The sequence below is a fragment of the Typopeltis vanoorti genome, chromosome 1 (assembly GCF_054136105.1).
Source record: "Typopeltis vanoorti isolate ZY-2024b chromosome 1, IOZ_Tvanoo_1.0, whole genome shotgun sequence".
Taxonomy (NCBI): domain Eukaryota; kingdom Metazoa; phylum Arthropoda; class Arachnida; order Uropygi; family Thelyphonidae; genus Typopeltis; species Typopeltis vanoorti.
In genome coordinates, this window is record NC_143549.1 from 99737393 (window position 1) to 99757095 (window position 19703).

At 39.2% G+C, this 19703-nt stretch overlaps 1 protein-coding gene across 1 annotated transcript in view; it reads left to right on the forward strand.

Annotated features, from left to right (window-relative positions):
- The window catches only part of LOC150110251 (uncharacterized), a 653148-nt gene that overhangs the window by 440613 nt on the left and 192832 nt on the right, over window positions 1–19703 (forward strand). The window lies entirely within an intron of this gene.

The window sequence follows — 19703 nt, forward strand, 5'->3', positions numbered from 1 at the left end:
TGAATGTAGCAGAGTATTTTATTATAAATTTTAGTAGAAGTAGCATACATACATATTCCATACGAGGCGAGGGGGTGGTCTGAAAAGTTCTCAGCCTCGACCATAGATGCCAACACTATCAGGAAGATTGTTTTTTCTAAGTTAGTACATCTGTCATAAGCATCCATGTGATACTGCAAGTCATTCTATCAAGTAGTTTGTTTTATATAGCTGCCTGGAGCAAAAGTGTTGTCTGTATCCCTTGAAATGTATAAAATTGAGTGTCGTGTGGTTATAAAATTCTTTGTAAAAGAAGGTTTGACAGAAAAAGAAATTCATTTGAAGTTCATAAAAATTTATGGGCACTTTTTCCTTCATTTTCAACAATTAAGAAATGGGCTGCTGAGTTTAAATGTTGCCGTATCAGCCTTGAAGATGATCCACGTGAAGGATGTCCAAAAAGTGTAACAACACTAGAAATCATTGATCGAGCACATGATATGATATTGGATGACCGGCGAGTCAAAGTGTGTGAAATTGATAAGACTATAGGCATTTCAAAAGAATGTGTAGGATATATTTTGCATAAAGAGTGGCAAATAAAAAAGCTTTGCACAGGATGGGTGACCTGCTTGCTCACAGCAGATCAAAAATGCACTCACATAAAAATCTCTGAACAGTGCTTGGAGCCTTTTAACAAGAATAAGACTGAATTTGTGCATCGATTTATTACTATGGATGAGACTTGGATTCACCATTACACACCAGAATCCAAACAGCAGTCAAAATAGTCGACAGAAGCTGGTTGTTCAGTGCCAAAGAAGACAAAGTCAGTTCCATCAGCAGGAAAGATCATGGCATCGGTGTTTAGGGATGCTAAAGGCATTTTAAAGGCATTCTTGAAAAGAGTAAAACAGTAACTGGGGAATATTATTCCGATCTTTTAACCAGGCTAGATGAAAGATTTCATGAGAAAAGACCCGGTTTGCAGAAGAAAAAAATAATCTTTCATCAGAACAATGCACCTGCCCACAAAGGTGTTTTGGCAATGGGAAAATTAAGGGATCTGCCCTATGAATTGTTGGAACATCTACCCTATTCCCCCAGATTTGGCTCCCTCTGACTTCTATCTCTTCCCAAAATTAAAACTCTTCCTCGCTGGTCAGCATTTTTCTTCGAATCAAGAGGTGATTGCAGCTGTAGAGAGGTATTTTGCAGATCTTACTGAGAATCACTACAGGGATGGGATAACGGCACTGGAGCATCGCTGGAATAAATGTATTAGTCGTAAGGGAGATTACGTTGAAAAAAAAATTTATTATTATTATTATTATTATTATTATTATTATTATTGCGTAACACCTCCAGGGAGTTCAAAGACTCATCGAGGGACTCTGCCTACTCTACAACTACCTGTTTCTACCATTGAATCCACCAACTACAACAAACCGCAACTACCATCATCATCGTCTCCACAAATGCCATCTACTGCCTATCATCACCACCACCACCACCAGCATGTTCACAGATAAATCACAAACATCCATGCCCACGGCAGGATTTGAACCCGCAACCTTTTGGCTGGAGAGCGAATACGCTGACCACTCTGCCAACCAACCAGGTGGAAATTTGTTTTTTCATTGTTAGGCTGAAAATTCTTCAGACCACCCTTGTATACAGACATACATGTACATATATATATATATATATTTATGAAAATAAATTTAACTGACTAGAACCCGAGAAAGTATAACAAAAACCTTTAATACATCACAACTAGTTTCATCGGTGCTCCGACTTCTTCAGGTGAGAAATAAAAACATAAGATATACAATAACACGGTAAAAAATGAACTTTACAGCTTAATAAAAAGCAGAATGGTAACAGTCATATTTGAATAGGTGACCGCGTGCTACCGTTGGCATGAGTAGAATGTGTGCGACAGCTAATTTTTGAGCGCCAGTACTGGATTACTGCGCTATGGGAATCAGGCAAATTGTAGCTAAGATTATTGTTTAAATGTGAAGGGTCCAGAACTATTCCTTTTGATTCGATAATTCTTCTTTCTAATTCATCCTTGCAAATATATAAATTAGTAGTGCGTTCCCAATCAACTTGATGTGGCTGTTCTTCAAGGTTAGAGTTTGCCGAGAAAAGGATATGACTGGAAAGGGCGCTCGCTCGTGCTCTACTGTAGGAGATGTCACGTCTATGTTCCTCAAGACGAAGTGAAACAGATTTGTCTGTCTGGCCAAAATAAGGTCGACCACAATTGCACAAAACTTTATAAACACCAGGAAAATGCAGATGGTTGTGTTTTGGTTTTGGTTGACTCAGAAAAGAACGAAGTTTTGGCAGCGTAGTATAGTCGGTCTTTATGTTGAATTTTTTCAGAATCTTAGCTAGTTTTGGGGTAAGAGTGCTGATAAAAGGTAACTGTATATGAGTGATAGGGTTGGAGTCATCTTCTTGTCGAGGATGTTGGCGTGGTCTCAAACGTTTAGTGATGTTACGAGACGAATATCCATTATTTAAGAAGGTGTTTTTCAGGAAGTTAAGCTCTGTTTGAAGGTCTTCTTCTGTGGAAATGAGACATCTTGCTTGATGGGCGAGGGTGGAGATGATGCCCAGTTTCTGAGGTGGGAAGTGATGAGAAGAACCATGTAAATATCTATCAGTGTGGGTGGTTTTTCGAAAAATTGAAAATTTAAGACAGTCAGGAAATCTACTGATCTTTAGATCCAAGAAGGGGAGAACGCCGTTAACCAACATCAAAACATTAAATTCACATCTGAACTAGAGATTAACGGCATTCTCCCCTTCTTGGATATATATATATATATATATATACAGGGTGTTCGGGATAAATTTGACAGTTTCGTAAGGAAAAAGAAAATCTTCTTTGTATCTATTAAATTTAATGAATTGACAAAAAAACATTACAGGCAGAGTTAATTACAATACTATCAACAAGATTTACTCAAAATAACCACCATTAGCATCGATCACAGCTTCAATTCTGCTTCGGAACCTCGAACAAGCTGATGCTACAGTCTCCCTGGGAAGGGCCGCAAAAACTGTTTTAATTTTATCCATTAACTGGGCTTTTGTATTACTGGAAGTGCGATTGGTGTCTTTTTCAACTGCGCCCCATACAAAATAATCCATGGGGTTAAGGTCTGGGGAGTTTGGAGGCCAAACATTTGGACTGGTGAAGTCGTAGAAATTTTCAGACAACCATTTTTGACTTTTCCCAGAGGTGTGGCAAGGGGCCGAATCCTGCTGCCATACATACGGCCTACCATTGGCTACCCTTGTTATCCAGGGCTTGACTACAGTTAGCAACTCCACGAACAAAGCCCGAATTCTTCAACACCTGTTCCTGCAGATTTGCGAGGAATTCTGCTGTACGAACGCAATCAGATTGTCTGCTAGGGATCTTTCTTCTTGCTACATCCTCGTAGTCACCATTGCAAGTCTCTAGTTCATGCCTGATTGTTTTTACTGTATTCAGGGAGCATTGGGCAGCAGTCATAATATCCTTATTTTGATGGCGGGCACGAATCATCATGATACAAGTTATTCTCTTCCATGATTCAGGTGGGTTCCAGCTATCCATCCTTTCTGACATCTTGTATATGAATGAAGAAGGGTCCAAACTTTTAAATGAAGAGAAGTGTGTGTTAATACATGTAACTTACGGAAAAATATAATTAATTATAAATATGTCAAATTTATCCCGAACACCCTGTATATATATATATATATATATATATATATATATATATATATATATATATATATATATATATATATATATATATATATATATATATATGTTAAAAATACCAAGCAATTTTAAACCTGGTTTTACTCCATTTCCCAAGTAAGCAAACAGACAAATAAGTCAAGTTTGCGCCTGCAAGTGATGCAAGTCTAGCTGATCCTACAGGTAGTGCAAGACCAAGGCAACTCGTGGTAAAGGTGGCATGAGCTCTGATCACTAATCTTTATATTTACCCTTAATGCCAAAACACATCTCCAAGAAGGAGATGCATGATGTTTTGTATTAAAGGCAAGAGGCCACTACCCAGACCGGTTTCGACCTTTATTGAGGTCTCATCAGTGGGAGCTAGGCTAGAAATACCAAGATTTAGTAATACAGAGCTCATAAGTATTTTACCAGAACAAGTTGACATAAGGTGTTTTAACCATATTAAATAAAAATCTCTGGAGGAGATATACCACGAGTTGCCTTGGTCTTGCACTACCTGTAGGATCAGCTAGACTTGCATCACTTGCAGGCGCAAACTTGACTTATTTGTCTGTTTGCTTACTTGGGAAATGGAGTAAAACCAGGTTTAAAATTGCTTGGTATTTTTAACATTTATTATACCCAAGGTAAAATATCTTCTACATCTATATCTCCTCCAGAGATTTTTATTTAATATGGTTAAAACACCTTATGTCAACTTGTTCTGGTAAAATACTTATGAGCTCTGTATTACTAAATCTTGGTATTTCTAGCCTAGCTCCCACTGATGAGACCTCAATAAAGGTCGAAACCGGTCTGGGTAGTGGCCTCTTGCCTTTAATACAAAACATCATGCATCTCCTTCTTGGAGATGTGTTTTGGCATTAAGTGTAAATATAAAGATTAGTGATCAGAGCTCATGCCACCTTTACCACGAGTTGCCTTGGTCTTGCACTACCTGTAGGATCAGCTAGACTTGCATCACTTGCAGGCGCAAACTTGACTTATTTGTCTGTTTGCTTACTTGGGAAATGGAGTAAAACCAGGTTTAAAATTGCTTGGTATTTTTAACATTTATTATACCCAAGGCAAAATATCTTCTACATATATATATATATTATGTATATGTGTGTATATATATATATATATATATACATGTGTGTGTGTGTGTGTGTGTGTGTGTGTGTGTGTGTGTGTGTGTGTGTGTGTGTGTGTGTGTGTGTGTGTGTGTGTGTGTGTGTGTGTGTATACACACCATCTACCAATAATTCTCCAGACACATTATCAATTTATAATTGATACCAGCAGGTGAACTCTAATATCGGGTATGTCCACCTTTGGCTTTGATCACCTCCTGCATCCTCTGAGGGAGGCTTTCCACCAATGTGCAGTAGACATCCGGTGGAATTTGTTGCCATTCTTCTATCAAAGCAGCACTGAGTTCAGTGACAGATTGAGGACGTGCTGCTCTGGACCTCAATTGGTGCTCCAATTCATTCCACATGTGTTCGATGCAGTTGAGGTCAGGACTCTGCACAGCCAGAGCAGTCATTTAATTCCAATCTCTTCATACCATTCCATAACAACTGCAGCTTTGTGGCATGGGACATTGTTGTCTTAATAGTAACATTGGGTTCGTTCCATAAAAACTCCACAGTATAAGTAGCACCTGATTATCCAGAATATCAAGGTACTGAGCTGCCATCATGAAACATGGACAACGACCAGTGGTCCCACTTCAAACCAGCTGAATGTACTCCTATACCATTAATCCGCCACCTAACTTTACCATGGGTACAGCACACTGTGTAATAAGTGTTCACCCTAACCCTGCCATCAAACTGAAACAGGTGAACCTTGATTCATCGCTCCAGAGTACCGTTTCCCACTGATCAATTGTCCCGTTCACATGCTCTTTACACCTGGCCAGACAAGCTACCTTGTTCATTGTGATGTTCAGCTTGTATGCCGCTGCTGTTTCATGGAAACCCAGTAAACAGAGTTCTTTTCGTACAGTATTAGCGCTCACTATGATGTTATTGGCTCTCTGGAACTCTTCAAGGATGATCCGTGCTGATTGTAGCCAGTTTTTGGATGCCACAAGTTTTAACACCCCTGCTATCCCTGCCAGTCATTTTCAGCATCTGCCCTGGGTGTTTTCCTACACTAGTGATGCCAGAACATCTCCATTTGTTGATCATATTGCTAACCTTTGATTTTGAATGCTCCAGTTGAGCATTTCCAGTTGAGCAGCAATGTCACGTATGGGCATGCCACCAATGTGACAGCCCATGATAACACCTCTCTCTCTCTCTCTCTTTCTCGAAGTCACTGAGTTCACATCGTGTTGCCATACCACCTGTATTCAACTACTAGGATGAAATACTTTTTCCTGCTATCTGTATACACCCATTTTTATGTTATTAACAAACCTGGAATGTTCCATGACTTCAAATAACAAGGGTGTCCAGACAATTATTGGTAGAAGATAGTGTGTGTCTGTGTATATATATATATATATATATATATATATATATATATTCTGTGTATGTGTTGTCTTTTTACCATACATTTCCAGACATGCCCTTATTATTTTGAGAGGTTACACATAGAATGTATAATATGATAGTAGAACATTTTTGCACTTGGTTACAAAATAAATTATGTTCACTAAGAAATTATATTTTGTTTAATCGTTTATCTTCCATATCTACTTGTATATGGAAGCTGTTGACTTCACATCAATTGCCTCAGCATCCCATAATGCAAAACACACTTCTTTTTTGGAGGTATATATTGCTATGCATTATAGAAAGGGTCACTACCTGGACTAGTTTTTCACATTTAATGAGATCTCATCACTGGGAGCCAGACCTAGAAAGATAATGCTGACAGTTAAGTTATAGCATAATGGACTGATTGGACCTGTGGTCTCTTGTTCTTTTCTTGGATATATTATTATTATTATTACCCCATGGAGTCAAAGACTCATCTAGGAGGTTCTTTTATCATACACACAACTCATCATACCACACTTTAAATACACTGACATTCTCTGCAGACACCGCACTCTCAGGCAAGGCATTCCAATCATTCACAATTCTGCATGAAAAAAAACCTGCTGCTCACTCCCCTACTCACACCCTCTTTATACAGCTCCGGGGATGACCTCTGGTTCTCCCGTGATCTCACACTATTTTCTGTGGAACCTCTCCAGCATTGATCCTATAACAATCCGTTAATAACTTGTAGGTCTCTATCATATCTCTGCTCTTCCTCCTGTCCACCAGACTCTGCAAGTTGCATCTTCTCAATCTTTCCTCATACTCAACATTCCAGAGGTTAGAAACTACCTTAATCAGTCACCTCTGGACATTTTCCAACATCTCTTCGTCCTTTTGCAAACCAGGTGACCAATTCTGGGCACAATAGTCCATGTATGGCCTAATCAAAGACTTATACAATGGAACAAGAATCTCCCCACTTCTACAAGTCAGTGTCCTCTGCATCATTCCCAGAAGCCTTTGTATTGTCTTCACAATTTTTGGATATATGTCCCCTAAATTTCAGATCCTTATCCACTATCACCCCCAGATCATTTATTTCCTCTACCTCCGACAATATATCCTCACCTAGCATAAATTCTGCATCCCGTTTTTGTTTTCCAAATTTTAAAACCTTACATTTTGGAACATTGCACTCACATTCCCATTCCCATGCCTTACAAGTCTTCTTGTAAGGCCACAACATCTCTATGTCATGGTTCGTTTGGAATACATTTGGAATACATATCTACTCCCAACTTTGCATCATCTGCAAACAACTGAATGTCTCCATCCAAATCTTCTCCAATATCATCAATATACAAGTTAAACAGCAATGGCCCTAAAACAGACCCCCCTGAGGCACACCACTAGTAACTTTACTTTTCCAGGATATCGCTCCCCCATACACAACTTGTTGATATCTATCAGATAGCTATCTCCAATGCACCAATCTAATATCCATCCTCATCCACTCTACTTTGATTATCAACTTATCATGCAGTAATCTATCAAAAGCTTTTGTGAAATCTAAGTATATTACTGTGTATCCTTCTCCTCTGTCCATGGAAGCAGTCACCTTATTGTAAGAAGTAAGTAGATTACTAAAGCATGACCTCCCTTTAGTAAATCCATGCTGTCCATGAAAGATAATACCATTGTTGTCAATCCAATTCTGAATCCTAGTTGTCACAAGCTTCTCCAACAACTTAACTACAACACCTGACACACAGATAGGCCTATAGTTTGATGCTTGAGTTCTACCACCTAATTTGTTAAGTGGCACAATCTTGCCCTCCTTCCACACCTTAGGAACTTGACCCAATGCAAGAGTTGTATTAAAAAAATATGTCAAGGCCAGCGTCAACTCCCTGGCACATTTCTTCAGAATACATGGCGATATATTTTCAAGTTCCACAGTCTTATTTACATCTAGTTTGCTCAACTCCCCATACACCTCTTGCTCACTTACAGTCAGTCTCTCTTCCCCATCATCAACTGCTCTCAATCTATCCATGGTCACATTCACAAGATTGAAAGATCTTTATGAACTGCTCATTAAGTATCTCTACCACACCTTCTGCAACAGCTGTCTTTATACCATTTTCTCCATCAGTGTCATCTTTCCATAATAATTCTTTCTTTCTTTTGCTGACTACATATCGAAAGAACTACTTAGGATTATTTTTGGCTTCATTAGCTAACTGCTGTTCATACTCTCTCTTTAGCTACCTTCACCAACAAAATCATCCGCCTTGCCTGTTCTTTGTAGTCCTCATGGAATTGGTTATTTCCACTTCTCTTATGCTGCCTTAATAATGTCCTTTTTCTCTGTATTGCATTTAATCTCTTTATTCATCGATTTCGCACCTACCTTATTTAACTATCTCACTCTTGAAATAGATTTTGACATTGTATCTACTAGATAGTTTTTAAAAATCCCCCAAGCTGCATTGATCTCTTTTCCAGCTAACTCCTCATTCCATACTACACCTGCAAGCTGTCTCCTGAGCGCTTCGTGATCGCCCCCCCCCCCCCATGTAGTTCCACATATACCCTTTTCTTAAACAAATCCTCATGCTGCTGGCAGCCACCCAGGTAATCACCTCATGGTCACTCTCACCAGTTGGTCGGCGATTTGACACTTCATTTATAATTACATCCTCTGTTGAGATGACCAAATCCAAGACCCTTAATCTTGGTGTTCTCTCTGTTACATACTGTCTGAGGTAGTTATCACTCAAAAACTCAAGAAACTCATTTTCTTTACTTCCAGTTGCTATCTCATCATTCCAGTCTATATTGCCATAATTAAAATCGACCATAATGATCACTCGTTTCTTATTTGCTTGGCTAATTTGATTATACATTTCACAGTCACTACCATCCACATTTCCTGGTCTATAACAACATTCAACCAAGTATTTCATTCCATTCACCTCTATCTCACACCATACTCCCTCAAAACCACTGGCACTATTTCCTCTTGCATTACTACTTTATATGGACATAACTCTTTCTCTATCATGAATAGCACTCCTCCTCCCTTTTTACCCCTTCTATCCTCATGAAACACATCTTTACTTCCATCTCTATTCCTGTCAGGATGTCATCCTCATCTAACCATGTCTCACTTATTCAAATAATATTTGGGTAAACAGACTCAATTTGTGCAACCATTTCATCTGCCTTGTTTCTTACACTTCTAGCATTTGTATATAAACACAGCAGCTCCTTCTTGGATCTACAGCTAGTTCCACTGATAACAGTCATTCGATGTGATCGCTCCATGCTTGACTGAGGCCATTTCCCTTTCTGCTTATTCATTTTAGAATCCTCTTCAATTCCAACTGTTTCCTCTTGATCCCAGGTTATCCCATTCCCTTACTGTCTATGCATGCTCTCACATCCTTTTGGAGCATCCACCTTTCTCATTCTGTGTACCCTATCCACCCTGAGCCTCCCAGTTTCCCTGTTCATTGTGCACACCCATTCTCTCATTTTCCATATTGATGCCATTTACTTCCTCATTCATAACCACCTCTTCAATCTCTCTCCTGTCGTACTCTCCTGCTCTTCCACATCACTTCCCACTTGATCTGATTCATTCTCTGTATTCACTTCTTACCTTCCAGCAACAGTCTCTCCAAGCGACTCACACCATAACCACTCAAATGTACTACACAGTTTGTAATCTCTTCTTCTCAGATTGCATTGCCTTACTTTTCATGTTTAAATTTCCTCAGGCAGTCAATTTATTCTCAAAGGAGTATTCCATAGACCTGCTATAATTATGGTATCCAGATCTGCATGCAGTAATCTAGATGTGCTCTTGTCAAACTTCTTGGTGCAGGATCTCTATTTACCATTTACCATTGCTCTTTCGGGTTTAGCATCATCATCATCATCAAGCAACTGATTATTTCCCATCATCTGTTGCTATTATTCACATTGAAGTTTCTGGAAGATAAAACTACATAGACACGGAATGATAATAAATAATTTATTAGCTCAAGCCAGTGGCTCGCTAATCATGAGGAATGCCACTCTCACCCTCCATGCATTTGACTGTCCTTTTTTTTCCAGGTCATTTTGGTTTGTTGTCTTCAATGAGTGTGCAGTGGTAAATTGCTTTTCATAATGCTAGCTTAAGCAAGTGAAATGTTGGCTTGTAAATAATTCATTTGACGTGGTAATTGTTTTATTTTCATTCCATGTCTACATAGTTTTATCATGTGGAAACTTCATCATTAATAATTCATTACCTTATACTTGACCACATTAGACTGGCTGCCATTTACCTTTAACCATACTGCTAGTCTATTTAATTCTTGGTGGAGAATCTCTATTTACCATTTACCATTGCTCTTCCCAGTTTGACATCATCATCAAACAACTGAATATTTCTCATCAAATTGTTTCCTGTATTAATGAAGTACAAATTAAATTTGGCTACTGTGTTTCTGATGATGTTCAATATACAGGCAAGTCAACCTTGCCTTCTCATGGTGTGGCTTCTTTTTACTAAAGGGGCTCTGGCAACAGTGAGTATTCCTGCTGCAAAAGGATACCTCCGTAGTTGGAATAAATGTCAACTATTTCTAGGTGATAGATGACTTTCATCACCCAGTGAAATACCACCGTCTTGCTTATTGGGGATCTGAAGTGGTTACCACCATGTTTGGTTCCTAGAACAGGGATTCCATTTTTTTCTCGCTAATCTTCAACTTGTAGCATGAGATACAAGTTGAAGTTTAGGGGCAACAGGGCAGGCACAGGGATCCGGTGCCTGCCCCGTTTTCAAAGGTACAGTAATAAAGACTGCAGACTGGCTGCCAGTTAGTACAGGACTGTCTCTTTGGAGGCTTCCTGATTACTGCCACTAATTAGTGGCATAATCTTGCTGCTAATTATACTACTAGATTGTGCCTGGAAGGAGGCTGTGTAACAGTATGCAAGGCACTGTAGAGGCCATATTGTGGTTCGGAGAATGGATGCTCTGGATAGGTAATACATGTTAAAGAGTCTATTTTCTCTTGCATGTTCCCTTTTCTTTTTCTCTTCAACTTCTATAACATTATAAATGAAAGTAAGCCTAAATAAATATAATGTCTTTATGGTTAAATTAAAAATAAACTGCCCTTTAAATTTCAAAAAAAAAAAAACTTTTAACTCAAAAATCACACACACAAAAAAAAATCTTTCTAATTCACTTTATACCAACATCTGTGACATCACCAATAACTTAAATGACGTATATCATCATCTTCAGTCATCAAAACCTGATGTTCTGTTTCTGACTGAACCTCAGATTTCTACTAAATCAACCACAGCTCATCTTACACCCTGTATGATTCCTTCCACCATAAGGGAGATGTTTATGCTTTTGTGTATTCATGCCAAAGGATGCTTAACCGAGAATATCACCTTTCTGATCTCCTTGGCTTAAAATTTCTTTGCCACCTTTTGTTTCATTCAGTCTAGTCAATGGAGGTGATAATTCCCTTGCACATTCTTGTAATACACAAACTGATATGCCATCTAATCACATGACTGTGTTTGTATTAAGATTCTGCAATATTTTAAGCACTTCCATTTCTTGAATCTCTATTTTCCTATCAGTTAATGTCACATCTGGGATTAAATAATAAATAAAGATTAGGCATCTGTCATTGCAACATAACCTCTCAGATGGTATACTCCTGCAAAATGCTCACTCTGTAATTCAACTATTTAGTTTTCTTCTGTTTTCTCCCCACCATCAGCAGTTTTTAAAGTCATCCTCCTATAGTCATTCCATCTTTTACTTGCCATACAGCAAAAGAATTCTTTAGGATTTCTTTTGGCCTCATCAGCTAGCTCCCTCTCACAATTAGCTTAGGCCCTCCTTACCATACAGGGCTTCCTTCTTGCCTGTACTTTTTTACCTGTACTGCTCATGATCAGGCTGATCACCTTTTTTTTTTTTTTTTAATAGGCCCTCCACAACTTTTAAATTTTCTACAACCCCCTTTAATGATGCTGTTCATCCAGATAACTCTTAACTGATTTATCCTCCTGATGCTGGGTATATATTCTGAAACTTCATTCTTCAAACACTCCTTGACTACCTCCTATGCACCACCATCATCTCTCCCCCTCTAAATTCTTATAACATAGCACTGTTCAAAGCAGACTATTCAGCTTCTCATAATCATCTGGTTTATAATTTCACATATATCTCTTCTTAACAGAAATTCTACATGTCTAGCCATTTCCCAGGTCAAGATTATATAATCACTTCCCCAAGCGAAGCAGCATATTACCATTAAGTTTTCTGATGCCATGACCAGATCCAACACTCTGGAACTTTGTGTTCCCTACATTACATCTACTCTCTCTCTCAGCAGCTGAATAAATTCCATTTCTTTCCCTCCCTGAGACCATTCCTCCTCTCAGTCTATTTCCCCACAGTTTAAATACCCCATAATAATTACTCAACTTGCACTCCTAATGTTAATTTGTCAATGCATGTTATCTACATTCTCCATTATACTTCCTGGATTACAGCAGCAACCAATTACATATTTCGTTCTGTTGTCCTTTACCTTACACTAGATTGCCTCAGATGAACTGTGTTTTGCATCCCTGTCCTCCTAATGTACTTCTACTCTTTTTGGCATAATTCCCTCCATTAGCATTCATTAGCAAAAATCCCTCCATCATCCTGTTCATTCTGTCCTCTCTGAAGATACTATGTCTATTCCTTTCTATACCTATGTCAATATCATCCATGGTCAACCAAGTCACACTAATGCATATAATGTTTGGCTAACTTGAGCCAAACAGTGCTAAAAACTTCTCAACTTCATTTCGAATATTTCTGGCATTAGTATACATAAACTGCAATGTCCTCTTCATCCCACAATATCCATTACACTTTGTGTTGCTTAGTCCACTAAAGTTACTGAGGTGCTACATTCAGCATTATGTGATCACTGTCCCACTTACTAACCTGTAGGTTGACCGGACGCATGCTCACCTGCACCCCTAAACATTTAGTTTCTCTCACTCTGCACTTCTGCATGCTCACTGAACACCTCAAGACTCCTGACCCCAAATCCATTCAAATGCAACAATCTACCTTATATAAATCCTTCCTTTCATCAAACTCACTCCACACATCCACTGTATCTACAACACTCCTCCTCCTCCTCCTCCACAATATGCATACTGACTCATTTACAATTGTATCTCTCCATCTCAGCTTGCCTTATTATACCATGGTAAAAGACTTACAACTTTTACTTTCACACTCTTCTTTTTTGCATGTAGTAGCAACTCTTTCATATCTTCTTGTATGCCATACTTGTCACCTACTGAATCATTTATATCAGTCAAAATAAATATATCTTTCACCTTCACTCTCTGTATCCTTACAGCAACACTAACATCCATAATCTTGGTACCATGAAAATAATATTTCATTGCATTGTCCTTAAGCACTCCTCTTATCAATGAATCACCATACAAAATTCTATCCTTATTCTCAGGATTTCTCTCTTTCATACTCTGCTTTTTTCTCCACTTGCATCTCCTCTTTCTTTAGCTTCTGTGTCATACCATCCACCAGTTGTTTCTCCAACCATTAATCTCACATTCTGTTATGTGGAGACCCCCACATATGTGAGCTATCTTTTCCATTACCACCTGTTTCATTCTTAAAGTTATCCATTTGTAACTCACTTGTAACTCAGCTTCACCAATTGCAATTTAACCCATCTCACCTGTGTCCCTTATATCTGGGACACTGCTATGTCCTAGATATAAGGAATTACAGAGGATTTTATTTTGTCTGCAAAGTTTAGGGAATTAGTATAAAGTTTTGTTGACTGATTTGTGTTGTTGTAGGACTGTGGTTGGTTTTTCTTCAGAGAGAGAGAGAGAGAGATTGAAGAGAGTACATGAAGAACAAGGAAATTAAGAACTTAGAAGCATTTTTTTTTTCACATAGCCAATTTTTTTAGATCATTTATAAGCACTTTTTTTACATAGCGTACTTTTAAAGCCACTTCAAGTTTCCTATAATTCATCTCTTGCTTAAAGATAATTACATTTTATGTTTATATCAGGATTAGAAGCTGCAGTCTGTTATTTATTTAATTAGAGAGTGAGTGGTTAACCATCCTAACCAGTCCAGCAATTTTATTTTATTCAATGCATTATAGCAAATGAGATATATGTAGAAGTCATGTAAACTTCTATGTAGTAATGTAATGTAAACTATAAAGAAGTCTTGATGTTGATTACTATGTCATTACTGTTTTCAAGGAAATGAAAATATACTGGAAGACAAGTAGTGTGATAGGAGAGAATGAAGAAAAAAAATATCAATGAGAAAATAATAGTTGATAGTATAGAAGGTGTGAGTGACTGTGAAAGTTTAGGAGATGGTTTTATTTGTGAGAGTGAATTTCGATTAAGAGTGACTGACCTGCAGAGGGAGATAGAGGAGCTGAAAGAGGAGGTGGAATGTCTTCGGAGAAGTATGAAAGATGAGATTAGGAGAATGGAAGAGATAAATGCAAGGCAAATCGGAGTAGGGGAGAGAGAGAGAGAGTTTTGGGAATGATAGGAGAGGAGAGAATGGAATTGGATGTGAAAATGTAAATGGAGAGAATGGAAACAGTAGGAGAGAGGTAATGAGAGAGAGGTATGGGAGTACTAGAAGAGGAGAGAATGAAAACAGTAGGAGAGAGAGGTATGGGAATGCTAGAAGAGGAGAGAATGAAAACAGTAGGAGAGACGGAAGGAGAGAGAGAGAGAGAGGGGTATGGGAGTTATAGAAGAGGAGAGAATGGAAACAGTAGGAGAGATGGAAGGAGAGAGAGAGAGAGGTATGGGAGTGCTAGAAGAGGAGAGAATGGAAACAGTAGGAGAGATGGAATGAGAGAGAGAGAGGCATGGGAGTGCTAGAAGAGGAGAGAATGGAAACAGTAGGAGAGATGGAATGAGAGAGAGGTATGGGAGTGCTAGAAGAGGAGAGAATGGAAACAGTAGGAGAGATGGAATGAGAGAGAGAGGCATGGGAGTGCTAGAAGAGGAGAGAATGGAAACAGTAGGAGAGATGGAATGAGAGAGAGAGAGAGAGAGGTATGGGAGTTCTAGAAGAGGAGAGAGAATGGAAACAGTAGGAGAGATGGAAGGAGAGAGAGAGAGAGAGATAGGCATGGGAGTGCTAGAAGAGGAGAGAATGGAAACAGTAGGAGAGATGGAATGAGAGAGAGGTATGGGAGTGCTAGAAGAGAAGAGAAGGGAAACAGTAGGAGAGACGGAATGAAAGAGAGGTCTGGGTATGAAATAAGAGGAGAAAATGGAAACAATAGGAGAGAGAGGGAATGGTAAGAGGTATAATATATGGTAACTCAATGATCCGTGGTGTTCAAGATAGGATGCATGAGGAGTATTTGCCAGGAGGAACAATAGAAAGGGTGGCTATGGCAATTAAGAGAGGTGAAAGGGTGGATGAGATGACTGTGATGGTAGGAACAATGACTTGAGTGGTAATGTAAGTCGGGGCAGCAAGAGATATCAGATTTTTGCTCGAGGCTGTATGGAAGAAGACAGAGAGAGGAAAAATAGTGTGCATGTTGGCTAGGTATGATAATGATGAGCTGAGCAGAAGAGCAGTAATATTGAATGATATAATAGCTAGAATATGTGACAAGAGAGGACTGGAATATGTGGTTGCTTGGAGTGCACTTGAGGACGGAGAGGAATTGTATGCAAGAGATCACTTACATTTGAATGAGGAAAGACGTAGGCATCTGGAGATATTGCTGTTCTGAATGATTCAGTGTGTCCCAGGGAGGATGATAGCAGGGGTGGCCTGTGGGAATGGATACTTGGGAGAAGGGAGACGATATCAGGTAACACTGAGCCCAGTGGAGTCCAGAGGGGATAATGCTGGGTATAGAAACAACTGCATTTACAGGGTGTTCGGGATAAATTTGACATATTTATAATTAATTATATTTTTCCGTAAGTTACATGTATTAACACACACTTCTCTTTCATTTAAAAGTTTGGACCCTTCTTCATTCACATACAAGATGTCAGAAAGGATGGATAGCTGGAACCCACCTGAATCATGGAAGAGAATAACTTGTATCATGATGATTCGTGCCCGCCATCAAAATAAGGATATTACGACTGCTGCCCAATGCTCCCTGAATACAGTAAAAACAATCAGGCATGAACTAGAGACTTGCAATGGTGACTACGAGGATGTAGCAAGAAGAAAGATCCCTAGCAGACGATCTGATTGCGTTCGTACAGCAGAATTCCTCGCAAATCTGCAGGAACAGGTGTTGAAGAACCCTGGCATTGGAATTCGGGCTTTGTTCGTGGAGTTGCTAACTGTAGTCAAGCCCTGGATAACAAGGGTAGCCAATGGTAGGCCGTATGTATGGCAGCAGGATTCGGCCCCTTGCCACACCTCTGGGAAAAGTCAAAAATGGTTGTCTGAAAATTTCTACGACTTCACCAGTCCAAATGTTTGGCCTCCAAACTCCCCAGACCTTAACCCCATGGATTATTTTGTATGGGGCGCAGTTGAAAAAGACACCAATCGCACTTCCAGTAATACAAAAGCCCAGTTAATGGATAAAATTAAAACAGTTTTTGCGGCCCTTCCCAGGGAGACTGTAGCATCAGCTTGTTCGAGGTTCCGAAGCAGAATTGAAGCTGTGATCGATGCTAACGGTGGTTATTTTGAGTAAATCTTGTTTACTCAAAATAACCTGTGGGAATGGATACTTGGGAGAAGGGAGACGATATCAGGTAACACTGAGCCCAGTGGAGTCCAGAGGGGATAATGCTGGGTATAGAAACAACTGCATTTACAGGGTGTTCGGGATAAATTTGACATATTTATAATTAATTATATTTTTTCCGTAAGTTACATGTATTAACACACACTTCTCTTCATTTAAAAGTTTGGACCCTTCTTCATTCACATACAAGATGTCAGAAAGGATGGATAGCTGGAACCCACCTGAATCATGGAAGAGAATAACTTGTATCATGATGATTCGTGCCCGCCATCAAAATAAGGATATTACGACTGCTGCCCAATGCTCCCTGAATACAGTAAAAACAATCAGGCATGAACTAGAGACTTGCAATGGTGACTACGAGGATGTAGCAAGAAGAAAGATCCCTAGCAGACGATCTGATTGCGTTCGTACAGCAGAATTCCTCGCAAATCTGCAGGAACAGGTGTTGAAGAACCCTGGCATTGGAATTCGGGCTTTGTTCGTGGAGTTGCTAACTGTAGTCAAGCCCTGGATAACAAGGGTAGGCAATGGTAGGCCGTATGTATGGCAGCAGGATTCGGCCCCTTGCCACACCTCTGGGAAAAGTCAAAAATGGTTGTCTGAAAATTTCTACGACTTCACCAGTCCAAATGTTTGGCCTCCAAACTCCCCAGACCTTAACCCCATGGATTATTTTGTATGGGGCGCAGTTGAAAAAGACACCAATCGCACTTCCAGTAATACAAAAGCCCAGTTAATGGATAAAATTAAAAGTTTTTGCGGCCCTTCCCAGGGAGACTGTAGCATCAGCTTGTTCGAGGTTCCGAAGCAGAATTGAAGCTGTGATCGATGCTAATGGTGGTTATTTTGAGTAAATCTTGTTGATAGTATTGTAATTAACTCTGCCTGTAATGTTTTTTTGTCAATTCATTAAATTTAATAGATACAAAGAAGATTTTCTTTTTCCTTACGAAACTGTCAAATTTATCCCGAACACCCTGTATATGCTTAATACTAATGCCAGGAGTATCCAGAATAAGGGAGAGGAATTGATGGCGCAGATAGCATCAGCCCTGGCCAAAAATTATTGTGATCACTGAGACGTGGTTGACAGAAGAGAATATAATAACAGGAATAGAAGATGCTGGGTACAGCATTTTTTGGAAAGATGGGAAGGGAAAGCATGGTGGTGGAGTACTGCTTATGATAAGTGAAGAACTATGTCCTCTAAGAGTGGAGAATTTGGAAAGCAGTGGCACTAATGATTTTGAAAGCATATGGTGTGAGGTAGAGGTGGGGAAGACAGGATATTTAGTGGGGTGTTGCTTCAGACCCAGGAGCACAGAGGGTGGGGGAGCAGGAAATGTTTGGACATTTGAGTTTGGCAAGTGCAAGAAGAATGATTGTTATGGGAGAGTTTTGCTACCTCTCCCATTTATACTAATGTAGTTAAAATAGAGGAAATAAAATTTCTAGATTTCTTGAGAGACAAATGTCTTAGGCAACATGTAATAGAGGGAAGAAGTTCAAGAGTTTTGGATTTGGTTATAGCATCAGAAGAGTTGATAATAACTGAGATGACATCTCTCCCACCAGTTGGAGAGAGTGACCATATGGTTTTGACTTGGAAAATGAATAGACATGCAGGAGTATCAAAGAGACGGGAACGTATGTGGAATTATAAGGCAGATGATTATAATAGTCTAAGACGTCTACTTGGGGAGGTTTCATGGAGAGAGGAATTGGAAGGCCAGGATATCATTAGTGCGTGGGAAATTATGAAAGAATATTTGTTAGCAGCAATGGTAAGTTGTATACCACGAAGTGAACAAGAGGACACAATTTGGAGTAAAGCGGATGACAAACAATATTAAAGAGGAATTGCATGCGAAAAAGAGGCTATGGAAGAGATATAAGGAAACAGGTGAAGAGAAGATGCATGAAGAGTATAAGACAAAGGCCAGAAGAGTGACTAGTATGGTAAGGAAGACGAAACTGGAATATGAGGAGATTGGCCCTAAGATCCAAAGAAAATCCTAGGGAATTTTTTAGCTATGTGGCCAATAGGAGGAGAAACTGTGGAAGAATGATATTGTGGGATAAAAATGGGAATAGAGTGACTGATGTAAAGGACATAGTGGAATTGTTCAATGAACACTTTATTGGAGTATTTCATCCTTGAGGAGTCAGTTTTAATGTTAGAGGGATTGGGCAGGTTCGAGGTTTTAGAGGTATAAGCGGAAAGTGTGTTTGAAATACCGAGTACTCTGGGTGTCAGTAAAGCTGTGGGACTGGATGGTATTTCACCATGAGTTTTGAGAGAATGTATACTAGGGAATTGACAGTGCCTTTGAACTGGCTTTTCAATGAAAGTCTGGCTGCAGGAAAGGTGCTTATGGAATGGAAGGAAGGTAAGACAGTGCAATTGCATAAGGGCGGTAACTGGCTGGAAGTGTCTAATTATAGGCCAGTTTGTGTGTCATCAGTAGTTATTAAGATCTTGAAAAAAGTAGTGAAAGACTGTATACAGCATTGGGCAGATGAGGGTAATGTTATCTGTGAGAGTCAACATGGATTTATGAAGGGGTGCTCTTGTTTTAGTAATATGCTAGCCTTTTATAATAAAGTTAC